This window comes from Grus americana, unplaced genomic scaffold (genome assembly GCF_028858705.1).
Source record: "Grus americana isolate bGruAme1 unplaced genomic scaffold, bGruAme1.mat scaffold_724, whole genome shotgun sequence".
In the NCBI taxonomy this organism is placed as follows: Eukaryota; Metazoa; Chordata; class Aves; order Gruiformes; family Gruidae; genus Grus; species Grus americana.
In genome coordinates, this window is record NW_026561937.1 from 3,879 (window position 1) to 27,091 (window position 23,213).

Sequence of the window (23,213 nt, forward strand, 5' to 3'; positions counted from 1 at the left end):
GTACCAGCCTGCATCTCTCTCTCTGTTCCTCAATCCCTGTCCTCTCTTCTCTGTTCTGCTTTGTTTCGCTGCGTATGTCCCGTTCCCTGTCCCACCTTTATCCTTCCTTCCTTCTTCCTCGCCTTTTTCTTTGTCCTTTTGTCCTGCTCCCCGACCCTGTTTCTCGCTCCATCTGACCGTCCTTTTCCTGGCACCTTTGTGTCTCTGCTCCTTGCCCCCGTCTTTCTCTCCCCTCTGCCCAGTCCTCGTCTCCCTCTTTTGTCTCTCTGTCCCTCTGTCCTCCTTCTGCCTCTGCCCCTCTGTCCTGCTCCCTGCCCCTCTTTTTCTCACTCTGCCCCAGCGTCCCGCTCCCCAGTCCTCTTTCCCTCTGTTGCTCTCTCCTTTTATCTCTCCTTCTCCCTGCTCCCCAGCCCGGTTCTCTCACGCTCCCGCTTCCTTTTTTTATTCTCTGTTGCTCTGTCCTGCTCCCCGTGCCGCTGTCCCTCGCCGTACCTCTCGGTCCGGCTCCCTGCCCTTATTCTCTTTTCCTCCCTCGCCGTGGCGCTGCCCGCCCAGGATCGTTTCTGCCTCTCTGTCCCGCTCCCCGTCCTGGTTTGTCGGTCGCCGTCCCGCTGCCTCTCTTCCTGCCGCTTCTTCCTGCCTCTCTGTCAGGCTCCCTGTCCCCGTCCTTCACTCGCCGTCCCTTTCCTTGCCTCGTGCTTTCTCGCTCGCCGCCGCCGCCGCCCCCCCCATCCAGCTGGCTGCCCCTTTTCTCCTCTCTTCTAGCGTCCTGCAGCCGGCTCCTCGGTTTTGGCGGCAGCCTGCACGTAGCAGCCCAGCTCTCCAGCAGCCTGACGGACCGACCGTGTCTCTGGGTAGGACAGCCGAGGTGCCCCAGGGCCGGGCCCCGAGCCCCGGTGCGGAGTCTCTCCCGGAACCGGCTCTGTGTGTGACTGAATAAACGCTTGCGGTCTCTTTTGCCGTGCCGGCTGCGTTGGCGCTTCCTTTGCGGGGGGGGCGAGGGGCCGTGATGGAGGGCAGGGGAGGAGGTGTGTGTGGGGGTATTAACGTATTCAACAAGGTCACATTGCTCGCATCCTCGGGATCCAAAAGTGATGCTTCTTGGCTCCGCCCCTGACCCACGCCAAACGCCGCCCCCCACGCCAAACGCCGCCCCCCACGCCAAACGCCGCCCCCCACGCCAAACGCCGCCCCCCACGCAAACGCCGCCCCCCACGCCAAACGCCGCCCCCCACGCAAACGCCGCCCCCCACGCAAACGCCGCCCATGACTCACACCAAGCCCTGCCCCCATGCTAACTCCACCCCCACTCATGCCAAGCCCCGCCCCTCACGGAAACTCCGCCCCTCACGCAAACTCCGCCCCCCACTCACGCCAAGCCCCGCCCCCGGTGCAAACTCCGCCCCTCACGCAAACTCCGCCCCCGACGCACGCCAAGCCCCGCCCCTCACGCAGCGCACAGCGCATGCTCGCTCGGTGCTGCCGCCTAGCGACCAAATTTCGGTACTGCGGCGGCAGCGCCGCGCATGCCCAGTGCAGCGCCACGCCCCCTCCCCGGAACCGGCTGCCGGTGTGCAGGAGCTGCTGTGAGCCGAGGGAGGAGCGGAGGCGTCGCCGGGCTGCGGCTGCACGGAGGGAGAAGGTGAGCGGGGCAGCGGGACGGACCGGCGGGTCCCGGGGAAAGCCCCGAGGAGGGCGGCGGCAGCGGTGCCGCCTCCGAGGAGAGGCGGGGGGGCGGGGGGGCGGCGGGATCCGTGTCACAGAGGGGAGGGGGGCTGCCCGGAGCCGTGCGGCGGGTGGGGGGGGTGCGCGCCGTGTCGGAACCGGGCGGGGAGACTGTCCGGAGCCGCGCGGCGGGGGCTGCCCGGAGCCGGCGGGCGTCCGCGCCTTTCGGAGGTGGCTGAGGGGAGGCGGCGGGGGGGGTGCCAGCCCGGAGCCGCGCTGCGGAGCTCGGGGCTGCCGTCGCGGCTCGGCGGGGCTTTCGGGTGAGTTGGCTTTCGGGTGAGGGCACGGGACGGTGTCCTCGCAGGGTCAGGAAGCGTGGAAGGCTGCCTCCCGCGGCACGCCGGGAGTTGCAGTCTTGGGGCACGCGGCTGCTGGTCGGCCATATTGGCTCCCCGGAGCACGCCGGGAAGTGTAGTCTTACGGCACTCTAATGGCTGCCACGCGGCGCTTGCCAGTGCGTGCCGGGAGGCGTGGTTTTCGCGGACGTGGCTGCCGGACAGCCCGACTTGCTCTCGCAGGAGCGCGAGGTTGGGGTTTTTTTGCCGGTTTCGAGTGGTTTTCTGCAGGCTTCCAGCCACTCCCGAGCAGCGGTGCGGCCGTGCTACGAGAGCGCGCGCGCGCGGTGAGGCGTTGCCCGGTGTCCCGAGACGAGCGCTACCGGTCGGACTCTCCGGAAGCCTGTCCGTCAGCCCCAGGCCGCCCCCGAGCCCTGGCGTGAAGGCGGCAAGCTGGCCCTCGCCTGTGCCGCTTTCTTCCTGAACGGGGGTGCTGGCGGCGGCGGCAGCGGCAGCAGCGCAGGGAAAGAGCGGCGTCTCCGGAAGCCCCTGCAGAAGGAGGAGGGTCTCCGGCCAGGGCCGACCTCCGGTAGTAACGGCCACTGCTTTTTCTTTCCCTCTCCCAGGCCGCGCTGAGGACGTGGTTGCCCGTCCCTCCCTTGGGGATGCCGTCGACTGCACCCGCCTCGCCTGTGCCTGGCCTGGCTCGCCTCGTGGCGTGGGGGCGAAAAGGGACAGGCGGCGGAGCGCTTACCGGCCGTGGACAGGAGCTGCCCTAAGGGAAGCTGGAATGGCCAGAGAAAGGTGAAGAAGAAGAAGAAGAAGAAGAAGAGATGGAAGGCTCTCCGGCCGGCAGCTGCCTCCCGCTGCAGGCAAGAGAGCGCCTGCCTCGCCGCGTGAGGAAAGATCCCTCGTTGCGCTCCGCGGCAGGTCAGGCTGCCGACGGGCACCGCAGGGTCGCCACGCGTAATCCAAAGCACGGTGCGGCCGCGTACCGAGGGAGGGAGGCAGGGAGGCAGGCTACTCATCTAGGCAGACTCGTCTCCTCGGAGCTGTAAGACACCCGTGTATTCTCTTAGGCGGAGGACAGCCGAGCGACCGGAGTGACAGCAAAGGAAAGGCGGAGAGCAGGAGAAAGAAGCGTCTGCGCTGGCAAGCTCTCCCGGCAGCGCCGAGAGCCAGAGCTGCGGTGAGTCCTGGGCCCGCGGGGCCCCATCGCCTCTCCTCTGCGTCGCGGGCCCTCCTCTGCCCCCCTCGCTTTCCCACCCCGCTGTGGGGTTTTTTGGTTTGCTTTCTGCTCCCCGCTATGTTCTTTTTCCATCTCGCTCTGACGGGCTGCCTGTCCCCACCTTTTTTAGGTCCTCGCTCTCTCTGCCCCGTAGCCCGTGGCTATTGTTTCCTTCTCTCTCTCCCTGTCTCTCTGTCCGGCCCCCAGCCACTGTTTCTGCATTCCTCCCCCTCGGTCCTGTAGCCCGTCGGTATTTCTGCCGTCTCTGGCTCTCTCTGTGCGGCTCCTCGTTCCTGTTGTTCGAGGTCTTCCTTCTCGGCTCCGTAGCGAGTCGTCGTGAGTCTCTCTCTTTCTCCGTCCCTCTTGAGCCTCTTCCCTGCCCCTCGTTTTGAAGGCCCGCCTCTCTGTCCCAGCACCCGTCGCTACGGTTCCTTTTTTCGGTCTGGCTCCGTCTCGCTCCCCGTCCCTGTTTTTCTAAAGTCTCCCCTCTCTGCCTCCTAGCCCGTCGGTACCTTTTTCTTTCCCCGTCGCGGTTCGTCTGGCTCCCTGTCCCTCTTTCTTCCTTCCTTCCTTCCTTCCTCCCTGTCTGCCCCGCAGCCCGGCCCTTCGTTCCTTTCTCCTTCCCTCTCTGTCCCTCTCCCGGTCCCCGGCTTTAAACTCTGCTTCTCTGCCCGGTAGCTCGCCACCGTCTTACCTTTCCCCGTCTCTCTCTCTGTCCAGCTCCCTCTCTCGAATCTTCAATTCCTCCCTGTCGCTGCAGAAGCCTGTCGGGACTTTTTCCCCTGCCCGGCTTGCCTCTCCCTGTCTCGCGATTCCTCCCTCTCTGCCCTCTTAGCCGCGACCGTTTTTATATTCTCCGTCTCTCCCTCGGTCCGCCTCGAGATCCCGATTGTTTTTTAAAGCGACCGAATCGTCGAGGTTGGCAGAGACCTTTACGATTATCGGGTGGAACCGCAAACCTGGCGCTGGCAAGTCCCCCTCTGCCCCGCAGCCCGTCCCTTCCCTTCCGACGGCCTCTTTCTCCACCTCCCTCTGTCCGGCTCCCGGCCCCTCTTTTCCACTTCCGCCCTCTGTACCCTGTGGCTTTCCCCCTCTTCTTTCTCTCTCTGTCTCTGTTTGAGGAGGAGCAGCTGCCGCCCCAGCGTTCGCACCCCGTTCACGGTGTCGCGCGCACGCTTCTTCTCGGGCGCGCTTCCTCCTCCTCCTCCTCCGGGCTCGACCCGAGGCTTCCGGCAGCAGTCTCCGGGTGTCGGATTTTGTAAAATAATTAACGTAACTGAAAGGTGCAGCAGCGGGATCGGCCCGGGCGGGGCGCCTCCAGAGAGAGGGACCCCGAACAAAGAAATCCCGGGGCCGTTCCACGCTTGGGTCCCGGACACCCGCCCCTCGCGCGCTGTCCGCGCGTCCCTTAGTCCCGCGGTGACTTTTGGTCTGGGGTCTTCTACCGTCGTCTCGGATTCTTCTTCTGTATAGCTGTGGGCGGTGCGTTATTCCACAGGTGCTGCTGCGCCGATGCTCCGTACGTTCGCAGTAACGGGTAGAGCGGAAGGCTCCGTGGCCAGGGAAGAGCGGCACGGACACGTTCCTGCTCGCTCCGTTGCACCGGAATTTCGACGGCTGGGTTCGGCCGCTAAATTGATGGCGCTACCGGAAGAAATTTCAGAAAAGTGAGTACTGTGCTTGTCTTTAATCTTTTAAAGTAATTTTTCTACGGGCGCCCGGTCCGTGGCTTAGATATTTGGTTTGCGGCGAAACAGACCCGGAACGTGGCTCCAAGTAGCGTTCCGATTCGCTGAAATTCCCCGTAGTCAGAGAGCAAGAATGGTGAATGTTGCTTGGCGGTTTGAAATCTCAGGCTTTCTCTGAAAGCTGACCTGCCAGAATGAGCCGAAAGCAGACCGAACGCCAATAGGGATGCCGCAGAAAAGGTCCTCTTCTTGACAGGAGAAGAGCTTGGCGAAACGTCAGCGCCGTTTCCCGTAGGGCCTCCGACGTACCGGTTCGGCAAGCGTGGGCTTTGTGCGATTCCCTCGGGGACGATGGCGAACAAACGTTGTACGGCAGAGAGTATCTTAGCTTACTTTCCATCTCCTGCTCGGTTACTTGCAGAATATTTAATTTGGCGTCGCACGGACCCAGAGGGACGGGTCCCCAACTCATGCTGGTAGGGCAACCCCAGTACCAGCCGGTAAAATCGGAAAAGAGTACGACGTTTTGAAACGTTTGCCTTGCGAGGAGAAGGGCCGTCTCTCGTTAGGCAACTGAATTCTGCGACCGATTTCCACGCCTCACGCGCGTGCGTGCGCGCACACGCGCCCCCCCCACCCCCCCCCCAACAGGCAGGCTTTGAAGGAGGCAGTCCCTAAGGCAACGCGATCTAAAACGTGGAAGTTTTTTTTTCTATTTTTAATAGTTTCTTACGGATAGGAGGCTCGTGTGAGCATTTAGCCTGTCCTGTCCTTAATTCTGAACCCACTGGCTGGTGCAGAAGGACGGTCGTGTGACAAAAACAGCATGAAATTTGTCCCTGTGCCGGCTGCGTCCCGTGGTAAAGGAGTACATCTGTTATTCCTGCGTGAAAGATGTTTGATGAGCGTACCGCATCGTCAGAGCTGCTCTTGGTCTGCCTGCAAGCCGTGGGTTATGATTTAGAAATACGTTCGCCTACCGTTCCTTAACTGTGTGGTTTTGGTTTTTATTTTTTCAAAGAAAGGGTGGCTTTTTCGTCGATCTCTTTGTGAGAGTATCAAATCAGGCGGCGGTAAATACGTAGAAGCAACTAGGCGTACTACGGCGTGTACCGGACAGCGTTGGCGTGCCGCTCTGCTAGCAGCGGAGAGCCAGATGAGGATGCCCGTGGTAAGTACTCGTTCTGCCTCCGGCTGAACGGAAAGATTCTCATGTTGAGGGTTCCTGGGCTTGTCTGTGTGATTAGCATTACTTTTTTTTTTTTTTTTTTTTTTTTTTTTTATATGAAACAGGGTCAGATAAGTGTTGATGAGTGGGACTTTGCGTACTCCTTTAGGTAGTTTTTCGTACTGAACCTTAGATCGGTTACAAAACTTAATCTTTGTGCAGTTTACACATTTTGTAGCAACTACAAAGACATTTATCCTGTAGGTAAGCTGAAAATAAAAATGCGGTTTCTCACCTGATTTTTCTTTCGGAGGAACGCTCGCCCCCAGCGGCTGGTTTTTTTTGCTAGTGTTGTCGGGGGGAAGGAACGGCGGCGCTTGCCTGGTTTCTTCCCCTAGCCAGGGACCTGAAACTTTGTTTTCCTCAGCTGTTTCACTAGAAATTTACAAGTGTCGGTGGTCAACAGTGGCAGAGAATTGGGTGGCATTTTCAATTTCAAAGGGAAGGAACGTGTTGATGTTAATTCTGTTACCAAAAGCGAAGTACCAGCTGCTTCCTCTTTCTAGATCTTCTCTCCTTTCGCCGTCCTCCCCGAGGGGTAACGTGGCCACGCCGTATACCTTTTCTGCTCTGGTACCGTTCGTTTGGTACGCAGGAGCGCTGTGAAATAAATAGAAGGGCTACGGACAGACATCTGCCATCGTTGCGGCTGCCTTAAATCGTGTATTTGTCCCTTTAGCCCGTCATTTCCTTTCCGCTCAGTTGAGTTACGTGCAGCGTTAGGTTCCAGTCGAGAGCGGTGCCGCCGAACAACGCTCTCGGAGCGTGCGCGGAGGAGGGCGGCCGAGATGGCGAGAGGTCTCCGAGGCGAGACTTAGGGGGAGCGGCTGAGGTCACTTGGTTTGTTCAGCTTGGAGAAGGGAAGGCCGAGGGGTGACCTCATCGCAGTCTACACCTTCCTCGAGGGGGACGGCGGAGGGGGAGGCGCTGACCTCCGCTCTCTCCGGTGACCGGCACTAGGACCCGAGGAAACGGGACGAAGCTGCGTCAGGGCAAGTTCAGACCGGACGTTGGGAAAAGGCTTTTCACTGAGAGGGCGGTCGGTCAGTCGCGGAACAGGCTCCCCAGGGAAGCGGTCGCAGCCACCGAGCCTGTCAGGAGTTCAAGGAGCGTCTGAACGATGCTCTTAGTCGCACGGTTTAGTTTTAGGTAGTCCCGCGTGGAGCGGGGGCTTGGTCTCGGCGATCCGTATGGGTCCCTTCCAACTTGAGATACTCTATGATTCTGTGAAATCTTCTGGGTTAGAAACGACCTTATTGTAATAGAGAATTCGCTGAACGTGGCTTTGTGCAAGGACTGTCGTCTTAGAATATCTTTTTTTTTTTTTTCCCCCCCCCCCCCCCCCCCCCGATATGAGAAAAGCTCTGTCCAGAGATATGGAGACGAAATCAGTTGTACCTCACCCTGTGACACCGGAAGACATTGAGTAACTGTAAGCTGTGATGCTCAGTGAAATTACTAAGAGCGTTAAGTTTCCCGTGCCTTTGCTTTCACTCTCCCATTCTCTTGTCTTGCGGCACGTCGCATTTTTTGAGGCCGTGGAAGCGACACCGGGAGCGATGGGTTGTCAGAACCAGGTCCTCCTGCCTGTCGCTGGTTTTGCTTACCTTCGCCGTCTCTGTGTACCAGCCTGCATCTCTCTCTCTGTTCCTCAATCCCTGTCCTCTCTTCTCTGTTCTGCTTTGTTTCGCTGCGTATGTCCCGTTCCCTGTCCCACCTTTATCCTTCCTTCCTTCTTCCTCGCCTTTTTCTTTGTCCTTTTGTCCTGCTCCCCGACCCTGTTTCTCGCTCCATCTGACCGTCCTTTTCCTGGCACCTTTGTGTCTCTGCTCCTTGCCCCCGTCTTTCTCTCCCCTCTGCCCAGTCCTCGTCTCCCTCTTTTGTCTCTCTGTCCCTCTGTCCTCCTTCTGCCTCTGCCCCTCTGTCCTGCTCCCTGCCCCTCTTTTTCTCACTCTGCCCCAGCGTCCCGCTCCCCAGTCCTCTTTCCCTCTGTTGCTCTCTCCTTTTATCTCTCCTTCTCCCTGCTCCCCAGCCCGGTTCTCTCACGCTCCCGCTTCCTTTTTTTATTCTCTGTTGCTCTGTCCTGCTCCCCATGCCGCTGTCCCTCGCCGTACCTCTCGGTCCGGCTCCCTGCCCTTATTCTCTTTTCCTCCCTCGCCGTGGCGCTGCCCGCCCAGGATCGTTTCTGCCTCTCTGTCCCGCTCCCCGTCCTGGTTTGTCGGTCGCCGTCCCGCTGCCTCTCTTCCTGCCGCTTCTTCCTGCCTCTCTGTCAGGCTCCCTGTCCCCGTCCTTCACTCGCCGTCCCTTTCCTTGCCTCGTGCTTTCTCGCTCGCCGCCGCCGCCGCCCCCCCCCATCCAGCTGGCTGCCCCTTTTCTCCTCTCTTCTAGCGTCCTGCAGCCGGCTCCTCGGTTTTGGCGGCAGCCTGCACGTAGCAGCCCAGCTCTCCAGCAGCCTGACGGACCGACCGTGTCTCTGGGTAGGACAGCCGAGGTGCCCCAGGGCCGGGCCCCGAGCCCCGGTGCGGAGTCTCTCCCGGAACCGGCTCTGTGTGTGACTGAATAAACGCTTGCGGTCTCTTTTGCCGTGCCGGCTGCGTTGGCGCTTCCTTTGCGGGGGGGGCGAGGGGCCGTGATGGAGGGCAGGGGAGGAGGTGTGTGTGGGGGTATTAACGTATTCAACAAGGTCACATTGCTCGCATCCTCGGGATCCAAAAGTGATGCTTCTTGGCTCCGCCCCTGACCCACGCCAAACGCCGCCCCCCACGCCAAACGCCGCCCCCCACGCCAAACGCCGCCCCCCACGCCAAACGCCGCCCCCCACGCCAAACGCCGCCCCCCACGCAAACGCCGCCCCCCACGCAAACGCCGCCCCCCACGCAAACTCCGCCCATGACTCACACCAAGCCCTGCCCCCATGCTAACTCCACCCCCACTCATGCCAAGCCCCGCCCCTCACGGAAACTCCGCCCCTCACGCAAACTCCGCCCCCCACTCACGCCAAGCCCCGCCCCCGGTGCAAACTCCGCCCCTCATGCAAACTCCGCCCCCGATGCACGCCAAACCCCGCCCGTGACGCAAACTCCGCCCCCGGTGCAAACTCCGCCCCGATGCAAGCCAAGCCCCGCCCCTCACGCAAACTCCGCCCCGATGCAAACTCCGCCCCGATGCAAAATCCGCCCCGATGCATGCCAAGCCCCACCCCTCACGCAAACTCCGCCCCGACGCAAACTCCGCCCCTCACGCAAACTCCGCCCATCACGCAAACTCCGCCCGCGACGCACGCCAAGCCCCGCCCCTCACGCAAACTCCGCCCCGACGCAAGCCAAGCCCCGCCCCTGACGCAAACTCCGCCCCTCACGCAAACTCCGCCCCTCACGCAAACTCCGCCCCCGACGCAAGCCAAGCCCCGCCCCTGACGCAAACTCCGCCCCCGACGCAAACTCCGCCCCTCACGCAAACTCCGCCCCTCACGCAAACTCCGCCCCCGACGCACGCCAAGCCCCGCCCCTGACGCAAACTCCGCCCCCGACGCAAACTACGCCCGCGACGCACGCCAAGCCCCGCCCCTCACGCAAACTCCGCCCCCGACGCACGCCAAGCCCCGCCCCTCACGCAGCGCACAGCGCATGCTCGCTCGGTGCTGCCGCCTAGCGACCAAATTTCGGTACTGCGGCGGCAGCGCCGCGCATGCCCAGTGCAGCGCCACGCCCCCTCCCCGGAACCGGCTGCCGGCAGCCGGTGTGCAGGGGCTGCTGTGAGCCGAGGGAGGAGCGGAGGCGTCGCCGGGCTGCGGCTGCACGGAGGGAGAAGGTGAGCGGGGCAGCGGGACGGACCGGCGGGTCCCGGGGAAAGCCCCGAGGAGGGCGGCGGCAGCGGTGCCGCCTCCGAGGAGAGGCGGGGGGGCGGGGGGGCGGCGGGATCCGTGTCACAGAGGGGAGGGGGGCTGCCCGGAGCCGTGCGGCGGGTGGGGGGGGTGCGCGCCGTGTCGGAACCGGGCGGGGAGACTGTCCGGAGCCGCGCGGCGGGGGCTGCCCGGAGCCGGCGGGCGTCCGCGCCTTTCGGAGGTGGCTGAGGGGAGGCGGCGGGGGGGGCGCCAGCCCGGAGCCGCGCTGCGGAGCTCGGGGCTGCCGTCGCGGCTCGGCGGGGCTTTCGGGTGAGTTGGCTTTCGGGTGAGGGCACGGGACGGTGTCCTCGCAGGGTCAGGAAGCGTGGAAGGCTGCCTCCCGCGGCACGCCGGGAGTTGCAGTCTTGGGGCACGCGGCTGCTGGTCGGCCATATTGGCTCCCCGGAGCACGCCGGGAAGTGTAGTCTTACGGCACTCTAATGGCTGCCACGCGGCGCTTGCCAGTGCGTGCCGGGAGGCGTGGTTTTCGCGGACGTGGCTGCCGGACAGCCCGACTTGCTCTCGCAGGAGCGCGAGGTTGGGGTTTTTTTGCCGGTTTCGAGTGGTTTTCTGCAGGCTTCCAGCCACTCCCGAGCAGCGGTGCGGCCGTGCTACGAGAGCGCGCGCGCGCGGTGAGGCGTTGCCCGGTGTCCCGAGACGAGCGCTACCGGTCGGACTCTCCGGAAGCCTGTCCGTCAGCCCCAGGCCGCCCCCGAGCCCTGGCGTGAAGGCGGCAAGCTGGCCCTCGCCTGTGCCGCTTTCTTCCTGAACGGGGGTGCTGGCGGCGGCGGCAGCGGCAGCAGCGCAGGGAAAGAGCGGCGTCTCCGGAAGCCCCTGCAGAAGGAGGAGGGTCTCCGGCCAGGGCCGACCTCCGGTAGTAACGGCCACTGCTTTTTCTTTCCCTCTCCCAGGCCGCGCTGAGGACGTGGTTGCCCGTCCCTCCCTTGGGGATGCCGTCGACTGCACCCGCCTCGCCTGTGCCTGGCCTGGCTCGCCTCGTGGCGTGGGGGCGAAAAGGGACAGGCGGCGGAGCGCTTACCGGCCGTGGACAGGAGCTGCCCTAAGGGAAGCTGGAATGGCCAGAGAAAGGTGAAGAAGAAGAAGAAGAAGAAGAGATGGAAGGCTCTCCGGCCGGCAGCTGCCTCCCGCTGCAGGCAAGAGAGCGCCTGCCTCGCCGCGTGAGGAAAGATCCCTCGTTGCGCTCCGCGGCAGGTCAGGCTGCCGACGGGCACCGCAGGGTCGCCACGCGTAATCCAAAGCACGGTGCGGCCGCGTACCGAGGGAGGGAGGCAGGGAGGCAGGCTACTCATCTAGGCAGACTCGTCTCCTCGGAGCTGTAAGACACCCGTGTATTCTCTTAGGCGGAGGACAGCCGAGCGACCGGAGTGACAGCAAAGGAAAGGCGGAGAGCAGGAGAAAGAAGCGTCTGCGCTGGCAAGCTCTCCCGGCAGCGCCGAGAGCCAGAGCTGCGGTGAGTCCTGGGCCCGCGGGGCCCCATCGCCTCTCCTCTGCGTCGCGGGCCCTCCTCTGCCCCCCTCGCTTTCCCACCCCGCTGTGGGGTTTTTTGGTTTGCTTTCTGCTCCCCGCTATGTTCTTTTTCCATCTCGCTCTGACGGGCTGCCTGTCCCCACCTTTTTTAGGTCCTCGCTCTCTCTGCCCCATAGCCCGTGGCTATTGTTTCCTTCTCTCTCTCCCTGTCTCTCTGTCCGGCCCCCAGCCACTGTTTCTGCATTCCTCCCCCTCGGTCCTGTAGCCCGTCGGTATTTCTGCCGTCTCTGGCTCTCTCTGTGCGGCTCCTCGTTCCTGTTGTTCGAGGTCTTCCTTCTCGGCTCCGTAGCGAGTCGTCGTGAGTCTCTCTCTTTCTCCGTCCCTCTTGAGCCTCTTCCCTGCCCCTCGTTTTGAAGGCCCGCCTCTCTGTCCCAGCACCCGTCGCTACGGTTCCTTTTTTCGGTCTGGCTCCGTCTCGCTCCCCGTCCCTGTTTTTCTAAAGTCTCCCCTCTCTGCCTCCTAGCCCGTCGGTACCTTTTTCTTTCCCCGTCGCGGTTCGTCTGGCTCCCTGTCCCTCTTTCTTCCTTCCTTCCTTCCTTCCTCCCTGTCTGCCCCGCAGCCCGGCCCTTCGTTCCTTTCTCCTTCCCTCTCTGTCCCTCTCCCGGTCCCCGGCTTTAAACTCTGCTTCTCTGCCCGGTAGCTCGCCACCGTCTTACCTTTCCCCGTCTCTCTCTCTGTCCAGCTCCCTCTCTCGAATCTTCAATTCCTCCCTGTCGCTGCAGAAGCCTGTCGGGACTTTTTCCCCTGCCCGGCTTGCCTCTCCCTGTCTCGCGATTCCTCCCTCTCTGCCCTCTTAGCCGCGACCGTTTTTATATTCTCCGTCTCTCCCTCGGTCCGCCTCGAGATCCCGATTGTTTTTTAAAGCGACCGAATCGTCGAGGTTGGCAGAGACCTTTACGATTATCGGGTGGAACCGCAAACCTGGCGCTGGCAAGTCCCCCTCTGCCCCGCAGCCCGTCCCTTCCCTTCCGACGGCCTCTTTCTCCACCTCCCTCTGTCCGGCTCCCGGCCCCTCTTTTCCACTTCCGCCCTCTGTACCCTGTGGCTTTCCCCCTCTTCTTTCTCTCTCTGTCTCTGTTTGAGGAGGAGCAGCTGCCGCCCCAGCGTTCGCACCCCGTTCACGGTGTCGCGCGCACGCTTCTTCTCGGGCGCGCTTCCTCCTCCTCCTCCTCCGGGCTCGACCCGAGGCTTCCGGCAGCAGTCTCCGGGTGTCGGATTTTGTAAAATAATTAACGTAACTGAAAGGTGCAGCAGCGGGATCGGCCCGGGCGGGGCGCCTCCAGAGAGAGGGACCCCGAACAAAGAAATCCCGGGGCCGTTCCACGCTTGGGTCCCGGACACCCGCCCCTCGCGCGCTGTCCGCGCATCCCTTAGTCCCGCGGTGACTTTTGGTCTGGGGTCTTCTACCGTCGTCTCGGATTCTTCTTCTGTATAGCTGTGGGCGGTGCGTTATTCCACAGGTGCTGCTGCGCCGATGCTCCGTACGTTCGCAGTAACGGGTAGAGCGGAAGGCTCCGTGGCCAGGGAAGAGCGGCACGGACACGTTCCTGCTCGCTCCGTTGCACCGGAATTTCGACGGCTGGGTTCGGCCGCTAAATTGATGGCGCTACCGGAAGAAATTTCAGAAAAGTGAGTACTGTGCTTGTCTTTAATCTTTTAAAGTAATTTTTCTACGGGCGCCCGGTCCGTGGCTTAGATATTTGGTTTGCGGCGAAACAGACCCGGAACGTGGCTCCAAGTAGCGTTCCGATTCGCTGAAATTCCCCGTAGTCAGAGAGCAAGAATGGTGAATGTTGCTTGGCGGTTTGAAATCTCAGGCTTTCTCTGAAAGCTGACCTGCCAGAATGAGCCGAAAGCAGACCGAACGCCAATAGGGATGCCGCAGAAAAGGTCCTCTTCTTGACAGGAGAAGAGCTTGGCGAAACGTCAGCGCCGTTTCCCGTAGGGCCTCCGACGTACCGGTTCGGCAAGCGTGGGCTTTGTGCGATTCCCTCGGGGACGATGGCGAACAAACGTTGTACGGCAGAGAGTATCTTAGCTTACTTTCCATCTCCTGCTCGGTTACTTGCAGAATATTTAATTTGGCGTCGCACGGACCCAGAGGGACGGGTCCCCAACTCATGCTGGTAGGGCAACCCCAGTACCAGCCGGTAAAATCGGAAAAGAGTACGACGTTTTGAAACGTTTGCCTTGCGAGGAGAAGGGCCGTCTCTCGTTAGGCAACTGAATTCTGCGACCGATTTCCACGCCTCACGCGCGTGCGTGCGCGCACACGCGCCCCCCCCACCCCCCCCCCCCAACAGGCAGGCTTTGAAGGAGGCAGTCCCTAAGGCAACGCGATCTAAAACGTGGAAGTTTTTTTTTCTATTTTTAATAGTTTCTTACGGATAGGAGGCTCGTGTGAGCATTTAGCCTGTCCTGTCCTTAATTCTGAACCCACTGGCTGGTGCAGAAGGACGGTCGTGTGACAAAAACAGCATGAAATTTGTCCCTGTGCCGGCTGCGTCCCGTGGTAAAGGAGTACATCTGTTATTCCTGCGTGAAAGATGTTTGATGAGCGTACCGCATCGTCAGAGCTGCTCTTGGTCTGCCTGCAAGTCGTGGGTTATGATTTAGAAATACGTTCGCCTACCGTTCCTTAACTGTGTGGTTTTGGTTTTTATTTTTTCAAAGAAAGGGTGGCTTTTTCGTCGATCTCTTTGTGAGAGTATCAAATCAGGCGGCGGTAAATACGTAGAAGCAACTAGGCGTACTACGGCGTGTACCGGACAGCGTTGGCGTGCCGCTCTGCTAGCAGCGGAGAGCCAGATGAGGATGCCCGTGGTAAGTACTCGTTCTGCCTCCGGCTGAACGGAAAGATTCTCATGTTGAGGGTTCCTGGGCTTGTCTGTGTGATTAGCATTACTTTTTTTTTTTTTTTTTTTTTTTTTTTTATATGAAACAGGGTCAGATAAGTGTTGATGAGTGGGACTTTGCGTACTCCTTTAGGTAGTTTTTCGTACTGAACCTTAGATCGGTTACAAAACTTAATCTTTGTGCAGTTTACACGTTTTGTAGCAACTACAAAGACATTTATCCTGTAGGTAAGCTGAAAATAAAAATGCGGTTTCTCACCTGATTTTTCTTTCGGAGGAACGCTCGCCCCCAGCGGCTGGTTTTTTTTGCTAGTGTTGTCGGGGGGAAGGAACGGCGGCGCTTGCCTGGTTTCTTCCCCTAGCCAGGGACCTGAAACTTTGTTTTCCTCAGCTGTTTCACTAGAAATTTACAAGTGTCGGTGGTCAACAGTGGCAGAGAATTGGGTGGCGTTTTCAATTTCAAAGGGAAGGAACGTGTTGATGTTAATTCTGTTACCAAAAGCGAAGTACCAGCTGCTTCCTCTTTCTAGATCTTCTCTCCTTTCGCCGTCCTCCCCGAGGGGTAACGTGGCCACGCCGTATACCTTTTCTGCTCTGGTACCGTTCGTTTGGTACGCAGGAGCGCTGTGAAATAAATAGAAGGGCTACGGACAGACATCTGCCATCGTTGCGGCTGCCTTAAATCGTGTATTTGTCCCTTTAGCCCGTCATTTCCTTTCCGCTCAGTTGAGTTACGTGCAGCGTTAGGTTCCAGTCGAGAGCGGTGCCGCCGAACAACGCTCTCGGAGCGTGCGCGGAGGAGGGCGGCCGAGATGGCGAGAGGTCTCCGAGGCGAGACTTAGGGGGAGCGGCTGAGGTCACTTGGTTTGTTCAGCTTGGAGAAGGGAAGGCCGAGGGGTGACCTCATCGCAGTCTACACCTTCCTCGAGGGGGACGGCGGAGGGGGAGGCGCTGACCTCCGCTCTCTCCGGTGACCGGCACTAGGACCCGAGGAAACGGGACGAAGCTGCGTCAGGGCAAGTTCAGACCGGACGTTGGGAAAAGGCTTTTCACTGAGAGGGCGGTCGGTCAGTCACGGAACAGGCTCCCCAGGGAAGCGGTCGCAGCCACCGAGCCTGTCAGGAGTTCAAGGAGCGTCTGAACGATGCTCTTAGTCGCACGGTTTAGTTTTAGGTAGTCCCGCGTGGAGCGGGGGCTTGGTCTCGGCGATCCGTATGGGTCCCTTCCAACTTGAGATACTCTATGATTCTGTGAAATCTTCTGGGTTAGAAACAACCTTATTGTAATAGAGAATTCGCTGAACGTGGCTTTGTGCAAGGACTGTCGTCTTAGAATATCTTTTTTTTTTTTCCCCCCCCCCCCCCCCCCCGATATGAGAAAAGCTCTGTCCAGAGATATGGAGACGAAATCAGTTGTACCTCACCCTGTGACACCGGAAGACATTGAGTAACTGTAAGCTGTGATGCTCAGTGAAATTACTAAGAGCGTTAAGTTTCCCGTGCCTTTGCTTTCACTCTCCCATTCTCTTGTCTTGCGGCACGTCGCATTTTTTGAGGCCGTGGAAGCGACACCGGGAGCGATGGGTTGTCAGAACCAGGTCCTCCTGCCCGTCGCTGGTTTTGCTTACCTTCGCCGTCTCTGTGTACCAGCCTGCATCTCTCTCTCTGTTCCTCAATCCCTGTCCTCTCTTCTCTGTTCTGCTTTGTTTCGCTGCGTATGTCCCGTTCCCTGTCCCACCTTTATCCTTCCTTCCTTCTTCCTCGCCTTTTTCTTTGTCCTTTTGTCCTGCTCCCCGACCCTGTTTCTCGCTCCATCTGACCGTCCTTTTCCTGGCACCTTTGTGTCTCTGCTCCTTGCCCCCGTCTTTCTCTCCCCTCTGCCCAGTCCTCGTCTCCCTCTTTTGTCTCTCTGTCCCTCTGTCCTCCTTCTGCCTCTGCCCCTCTGTCCTGCTCCCTGCCCCTCTTTTTCTCACTCTGCCCCAGCGTCCCGCTCCCCGGTCCTCTTTCCCTCTGTTGCTCTCTCCTTTTATCTCTCCTTCTCCCTGCTCCCCAGCCCGGTTCTCTCACGCTCCCACTTCCTTTTTTTATTCTCTGTTGCTCTGTCCTGCTCCCCGTGCCGCTGTCCCTCGCCGTACCTCTCGGTCCGGCTCCCTGCCCTTATTCTCTTTTCCTCCCTCGCCGTGGCGCTGCCCGCCCAGGGTCGTTTCTGCCTCTCTGTCCCGCTCCCCGTCCTGGTTTGTCGGTCGCCGTCCCGCTGCCTCTCTTCCTGCCGCTTCTTCCTGCCTCTCTGTCAGGCTCCCTGTCCCCGTCCTTCACTCGCCGTCCCTTTCCTTGCCTCGTGCTTTCTCGCTCGCCGCCGCCGCCGCCCCCCCCCCATCCAGCTGGCTGCCCCTTTTCTCCTCTCTTCTAGCGTCCTGCAGCCGGCTCCTCGGTTTTGGCGGCAGCCTGCACGTAGCAGCCCAGCTCTCCAGCAGCCTGACGGACCGACCGTGTCTCTGGGTAGGACAGCCGAGGTGCCCCAGGGCCGGGCCCCGAGCCCCGGTGCGGAGTCTCTCCCGGAACCGGCTCTGTGTGTGACTGAATAAACGCTTGCGGTCTCTTTTGCCGTGCCGGCTGCGTTGGCGCTTCCTTTGCGGGGGGGGCGAGGGGCCGTGATGGAGGGCAGGGGAGGAGGTGTGTGTGGGGGTATTAACGTATTCAACAAGGTCACATTGCTCGCATCCTCGGGATCCAAAAGTGATGCTTCTTGGCTCCGCCACGGACCCACGCCAAACGCCGCCCCCCACGCCAAACGCCGCCCCCCACGCCAAACGCCGCCCCCCACGCCAAACGCCGCCCCCCACGCCAAACGCCGCCCCCCACGCCAAACGCCGCCCCCCACGCCAACTCCGCCCCCCACGCCAACTCCGCCCCCCACGCAAACTCCGCCCATGACTCACACCAAGCCCTGCCCCCATGCTAACTCCACCCCCACTCATGCCAAGCCCCGCCCCTCACGGAAACTCCGCCCCTCATGCAAACTCCGCCCCCCACTCACGCCAAGCCCCGCCCCCGGTGCAAACTCCGCCCCTCATGCAAACTCCGCCCCCGATGCACGCCAAACCCCGCCCGTGACGCAAACTCCGCCCCCGGTGCAAACTCCGCCCCGATGCAAGCCAAGCCCCGCCCCTCACGCAAACTCCGCCCCGATGCAAACTCCGCCCCGATGCAAACTCCGCCCCGATGCATGCCAAGCCCCACCCCTCATGCAAACTCCGCCCCGACGCAAACTCCGCCCCTCACGCAAACTCCGCCCATCACGCAAACTCCGCCCGCGACGCACGCCAAGCCCCGCCCCTCACGCAAACTCCGCCCCGACGCAAGCCAAGCCCCGCCCCTGACGCAAACTCCGCCCCTCACGCAAACTCCGCCCCTCACGCAAACTCCGCCCCCGACGCAAGCCAAGCCCCGCCCCTGACGCAAACTCCGCCCCCGACGCAAACTCCGCCCCTCACGCAAACTCCGCCCCTCACGCAAACTCCGCCCCCGACGCACGCCAAGCCCCGCCCCTGACGCAAACTCCGCCCCCGACGCAAACTATGCCCGCGACGCACGCCAAGCCCCGCCCCTCACGCAAACTCCGCCCCCGACGCACGCCAAGCCCCGCCCCTCACGCAGCGCACAGCGCATGCTCGCTCGGTGCTGCCGCCTAGCGACCAAATTTCGGTACTGCGGCGGCAGCGCCGCGCATGCCCAGTGCAGCGCCACGCCCCCTCCCCGGAACCGGCGGCCGGCAGCCGGTGTGCAGGGGCTGCTGTGAGCCGAGGGAGGAGCGGAGGCGTCGCCGGGCTGCGGCTGCACGGAGGGAGAAGGTGAGCGGGGCAGCGGGACGGACCGGCGGGTCCCGGGGAAAGCCCCGAGGAGGGCGGCGGCAGCGGTGCCGCCTCCGAGGAGAGGCGGGGGGGCGGGGGGGCGGCGGGATCCGTGTCACAGAGGGGAGGGGGGCTGCCCGGAGCCGTGCGGCGGGTGGGGGGGGTGCGCGCCGTGTCGGAACCGGGCGGGGAGACTGTCCGGAGCCGCGCGGCGGGGGCTGCCCGGAGCCGGCGGGCGTCCGCGCCTTTCGGAGGTGGCTGAGGGGAGGCGGCGGGGGGGGCGCCAGCCCGGAGCCGCGCTGCGGAGCTCGGGGCTGCCGTCGCGGCTCGGCGGGGCTTTCGGGTGAGTCGGCTTTCGGGTGAGGGCACGGGACGGTGTCCTCGCAGGGTCAGGAAGCGTGGAAGGCTGCCTCCCGCGGCACGCCGGGAGTTGCAGTCTTGGGGCACGCGGCTGCTGGTCGGCCATATTGGCTCCCCGGAGCACGCCGGGAAGTGTAGTCTTACGGCACTCTAATGGCTGCCACGCGGCGCTTGCCAGTGCGTGCCGGGAGGCGTGGTTTTCGCGGACGTGGCTGCCGGACAGCCCGACTTGCTCTCGCAGGAGCGCGAGGTTGGGGTTTTTTTGCCGGTTTCGAGTGGTTTTCTGCAGGCTTCCAGCCACTCCCGAGCAGCGGTGCGGCCATGCTACGAGAGCGCGCGCGCGCGGTGAGGCGTTGCCCGGTGTCCCGAGACGAGCGCTACCGGTCGGACTCTCCGGAAGCCTGTCCGTCAGCCCCAGGCCGCCCCCGAGCCCTGGCGTGAAGGCGGCAAGCTGGCCCTCGCCTGTGCCGCTTTCTTCCTGAACGGGGGTGCTGGCGGCGGCGGCAGCGGCAGCAGCGCAGGGAAAGAGCGGCGTCTCCGGAAGCCCCTGCAGAAGGAGGAGGGTCTCCGGCCAGGGCCGACCTCCGGTAGTAACGGCCACTGCTTTTTCTTTCCCTCTCCCAGGCCGCGCTGAGGACGTGGTTGCCCGTCCCTCCCTTGGGGATGCCGTCGACTGCACCCGCCTCGCCTGTGCCTGGCCTGGCTCGCCTCGTGGCGTGGGGGCGAAAAGGGACAGGCGGCGGAGCGCTTACCGGCCGTGGACAGGAGCTGCCCTAAGGGAAGCTGGAATGGCCAGAGAAAGGTGAAGAAGAAGAAGAAGAAGAAGAGATGGAAGGCTCTCCGGCCGGCAGCTGCCTCCCGCTGCAGGCAAGAGAGCGCCTGCCTCGCCGCGTGAGGAAAGATCCCTCGTTGCGCTCCGCGGCAGGTCAGGCTGCCGACGGGCACCGCAGGGTCGCCACGCGTAATCCAAAGCACGGTGCGGCCGCGTACCGAGGGAGGGAGGCAGGGAGGCAGGCTACTCATCTAGGCAGACTCGTCTCCTCGGAGCTGTAAGACACCCGTGTATTCTCTTAGGCGGAGGACAGCCGAGCGACCGGAGTGACAGCAAAGGAAAGGCGGAGAGCAGGAGAAAGAAGCGTCTGCGCTGGCAAGCTCTCCCGGCAGCGCCGAGAGCCAGAGCTGCGGTGAGTCCTGGGCCCGCGGGGCCCCATCGCCTCTCCTCTGCGTCGCGGGCCCTCCTCTGCCCCCCTCGCTTTCCCACCCCGCTGTGGGGTTTTTTGGTTTGCTTTCTGCTCCCCGCTATGTTCTTTTTCCATCTCGCTCTGACGGGCTGCCTGTCCCCACCTTTTTTAGGTCCTCGCTCTCTCTGCCCCATAGCCCGTGGCTATTGTTTCCTTCTCTCTCTCCCTGTCTCTCTGTCCGGCCCCCAGCCACTGTTTCTGCATTCCTCCCCCTCGGTCCTGTAGCCCGTCGGTATTTCTGCCGTCTCTGGCTCTCTCTGTGCGGCTCCTCGTTCCTGTTGTTCGAGGTCTTCCTTCTCGGCTCCGTAGCGAGTCGTCGTGAGTCTCTCTCTTTCTCCGTCCCTCTTGAGCCTCTTCCCTGCCCCTCGTTTTGAAGGCCCGCCTCTCTGTCCCAGCACCCGTCGCTACGGTTCCTTTTTTCGGTCTGGCTCCGTCTCGCTCCCCGTCCCTGTTTTTCTAAAGTCTCCCCTCTCTGCCTCCTAGCCCGTCGGTACCTTTTTCTTTCCCCGTCGCGGTTCGTCTGGCTCCCTGTCCCTCTTTCTTCCTTCCTTCCTTCCTTCCTCCCTGTCTGCCCCGCAGCCCGGCCCTTCGTTCCTTTCTCCTTCCCTCTCTGTCCCTCTCCCGGTCCCCGGCTTTAAACTCTGCTTCTCTGCCCGGTAGCTCGCCACCGTCTTACCTTTCCCCGTCTCTCTCTCTGTCCAGCTCCCTCTCTCGAATCTTCAATTCCTCCCTGTCGCTGCAGAAGCCTGTCGGGACTTTTTCCCCTGCCCGGCTTGCCTCTCCCTGTCTCGCGATTCCTCCCTCTCTGCCCTCTTAGCCGCGACCGTTTTTATATTCTCCGTCTCTCCCTCGGTCCGCCTCGAGATCCCGATTGTTTTTTAAAGCGACCGAATCGTCGAGGTTGGCAGAGACCTTTACGATTATCGGGTGGAACCGCAAACCTGGCGCTGGCAAGTCCCCCTCTGCCCCGCAGCCCGTCCCTTCCCTTCCGACGGCCTCTTTCTCCACCTCCCTCTGTCCGGCTCCCGGCCCCTCTTTTCCACTTCCGCCCTCTGTACCCTGTGGCTTTCCCCCTCTTCTTTCTCTCTCTGTCTCTGTTTGAGGAGGAGCAGCTGCCGCCCCAGCGTTCGCACCCCGTTCACGGTGTCGCGCGCACGCTTCTTCTCGGGCGCGCTTCCTCCTCCTCCTCCTCCGGGCTCGACCCGAGGCTTCCGGCAGCAGTCTCCGGGTGTCGGATTTTGTAAAATAATTAACGTAACTGAAAGGTGCAGCAGCGGGATCGGCCCGGGCGGGGCGCCTCCAGAGAGAGGGACCCCGAACAAAGAAATCCCGGGGCCGTTCCACGCTTGGGTCCCGGACACCCGCCCCTCGCGCGCTGTCCGCGCATCCCTTAGTCCCGCGGTGACTTTTGGTCTGGGGTCTCCTACCGTCGTCTCGGATTCTTCTTCTGTATAGCTGTGGGCGGTGCGTTATTCCACAGGTGCTGCTGCGCCGATGCTCCGTACGTTCGCAGTAACGGGTAGAGCGGAAGGCTCCGTGGCCAGGGAAGAGCGGCACGGACACGTTCCTGCTCGCTCCGTTGCACCGGAATTTCGACGGCTGGGTTCGGCCGCTAAATTGATGGCGCTACCGGAAGAAATTTCAGAAAAGTGAGTACTGTGCTTGTCTTTAATCTTTTAAAGTAATTTTTCTACGGGCGCCCGGTCCGTGGCTTAGATATTTGGTTTGCGGCGAAACAGGCCCGGAACGTGGCTCCAAGTAGCGTTCCGATTCGCTGAAATTCCCCGTAGTCAGAGAGCAAGAATGGTGAATGTTGCTTGGCGGTTTGAAATCTCAGGCTTTCTCTGAAAGCTGACCTGCCAGAATGAGCCGAAAGCAGACCGAACGCCAATAGGGATGCCGCAGAAAAGGTCCTCTTCTTGACAGGAGAAGAGCTTGGCGAAACGTCAGCGCCGTTTCCCGTAGGGCCTCCGACGTACCGGTTCGGCAAGCGTGGGCTTTGTGCGATTCCCTCGGGGACGATGGCGAACAAACGTTGTACGGCAGAGAGTATCTTAGCTTACTTTCCATCTCCTGCTCGGTTACTTGCAGAATATTTAATTTGGCGTCGCACGGACCCAGAGGGACGGGTCCCCAACTCATGCTGGTAGGGCAACCCCAGTACCAGCCGGTAAAATCGGAAAAGAGTACGACGTTTTGAAACGTTTGCCTTGCGAGGAGAAGGGCCGTCTCTCGTTAGGCAACTGAATTCTGCGACCGATTTCCACGCCTCACGCGCGTGCGTGCGCGCACACGCGCCCCCCCACCCCCCCCCCAACAGGCAGGCTTTGAAGGAGGCAGTCCCTAAGGCAACGCGATCTAAAACGTGGAAGTTTTTTTTTCTATTTTTAATAGTTTCTTACGGATAGGAGGCTCGTGTGAGCATTTAGCCTGTCCTGTCCTTAATTCTGAACCCACTGGCTGGTGCAGAAGGACGGTCGTGTGACAAAAACAGCATGAAATTTGTCCCTGTGCCGGCTGCGTCCCGTGGTAAAGGAGTACATCTGTTATTCCTGCGTGAAAGATGTTTGATGAGCGTACCGCATCGTCAGAGCTGCTCTTGGTCTGCCTGCAAGCCGTGGGTTATGATTTAGAAATACGTTCGCCTACCGTTCCTTAACTGTGTGGTTTTGGTTTTTATTTTTTCAAAGAAAGGGTGGCTTTTTCGTCGATCTCTTTGTGAGAGTATCAAATCAGGCGGCGGTAAATACGTAGAAGCAACTAGGCGTACTACGGCGTGTACCGGACAGCGTTGGCGTGCCGCTCTGCTAGCAGCGGAGAGCCAGATGAGGATGCCCGTGGTAAGTACTCGTTCTGCCTCCGGCTGAACGGAAAGATTCTCATGTTGAGGGTTCCTGGGCTTGTCTGTGTGATTAGCATTACTTTTTTTTTTTTTTTTTTTTTTTTTTTATATGAAACAGGGTCAGATAAGTGTTGATGAGTGGGACTTTGCGTACTCCTTTAGGTAGTTTTTCGTACTGAACCTTAGATCGGTTACAAAACTTAATCTTTGTGCAGTTTACACATTTTGTAGCAACTACAAAGACATTTATCCTGTAGGTAAGCTGAAAATAAAAATGCGGTTTCTCACCTGATTTTTCTTTCGGAGGAACGCTCGCCCCCAGCGGCTGGTTTTTTTTGCTAGTGTTGTCGGGGGGAAGGAACGGCGGCGCTTGCCTGGTTTCTTCCCCTAGCCAGGGACCTGAAACTTTGTTTTCCTCAGCTGTTTCACTAGAAATTTACAAGTGTCGGTGGTCAACAGTGGCAGAGAATTGGGTGGCGTTTTCAATTTC

At 61.1% G+C, this 23,213-nt stretch overlaps 1 long non-coding RNA gene across 2 annotated transcripts; it reads left to right on the top strand.

Annotated features, from left to right (window-relative positions):
• Positions 1 to 1,540: 1,540 nt before the first annotated feature.
• On the top strand, positions 1,541 to 23,005 carry LOC129200978 (uncharacterized). Of its 2 annotated transcripts, none has more exons than XR_008575192.1 (11): positions 1,541 to 1,642; positions 2,627 to 2,896; positions 3,080 to 3,189; positions 4,727 to 4,895; positions 10,939 to 11,205; positions 11,389 to 11,498; positions 13,036 to 13,204; positions 19,265 to 19,531; positions 19,715 to 19,824; positions 21,362 to 21,530; positions 22,572 to 23,005. It is a non-coding gene; the product is annotated as an uncharacterized LOC129200978 (long non-coding RNA). The 2 variants fall into 2 exon arrangements; XR_008575193.1 differs by having other exon boundaries at positions 22,576 to 23,005.
• Positions 23,006 to 23,213: the final 208 nt, after the last annotated feature.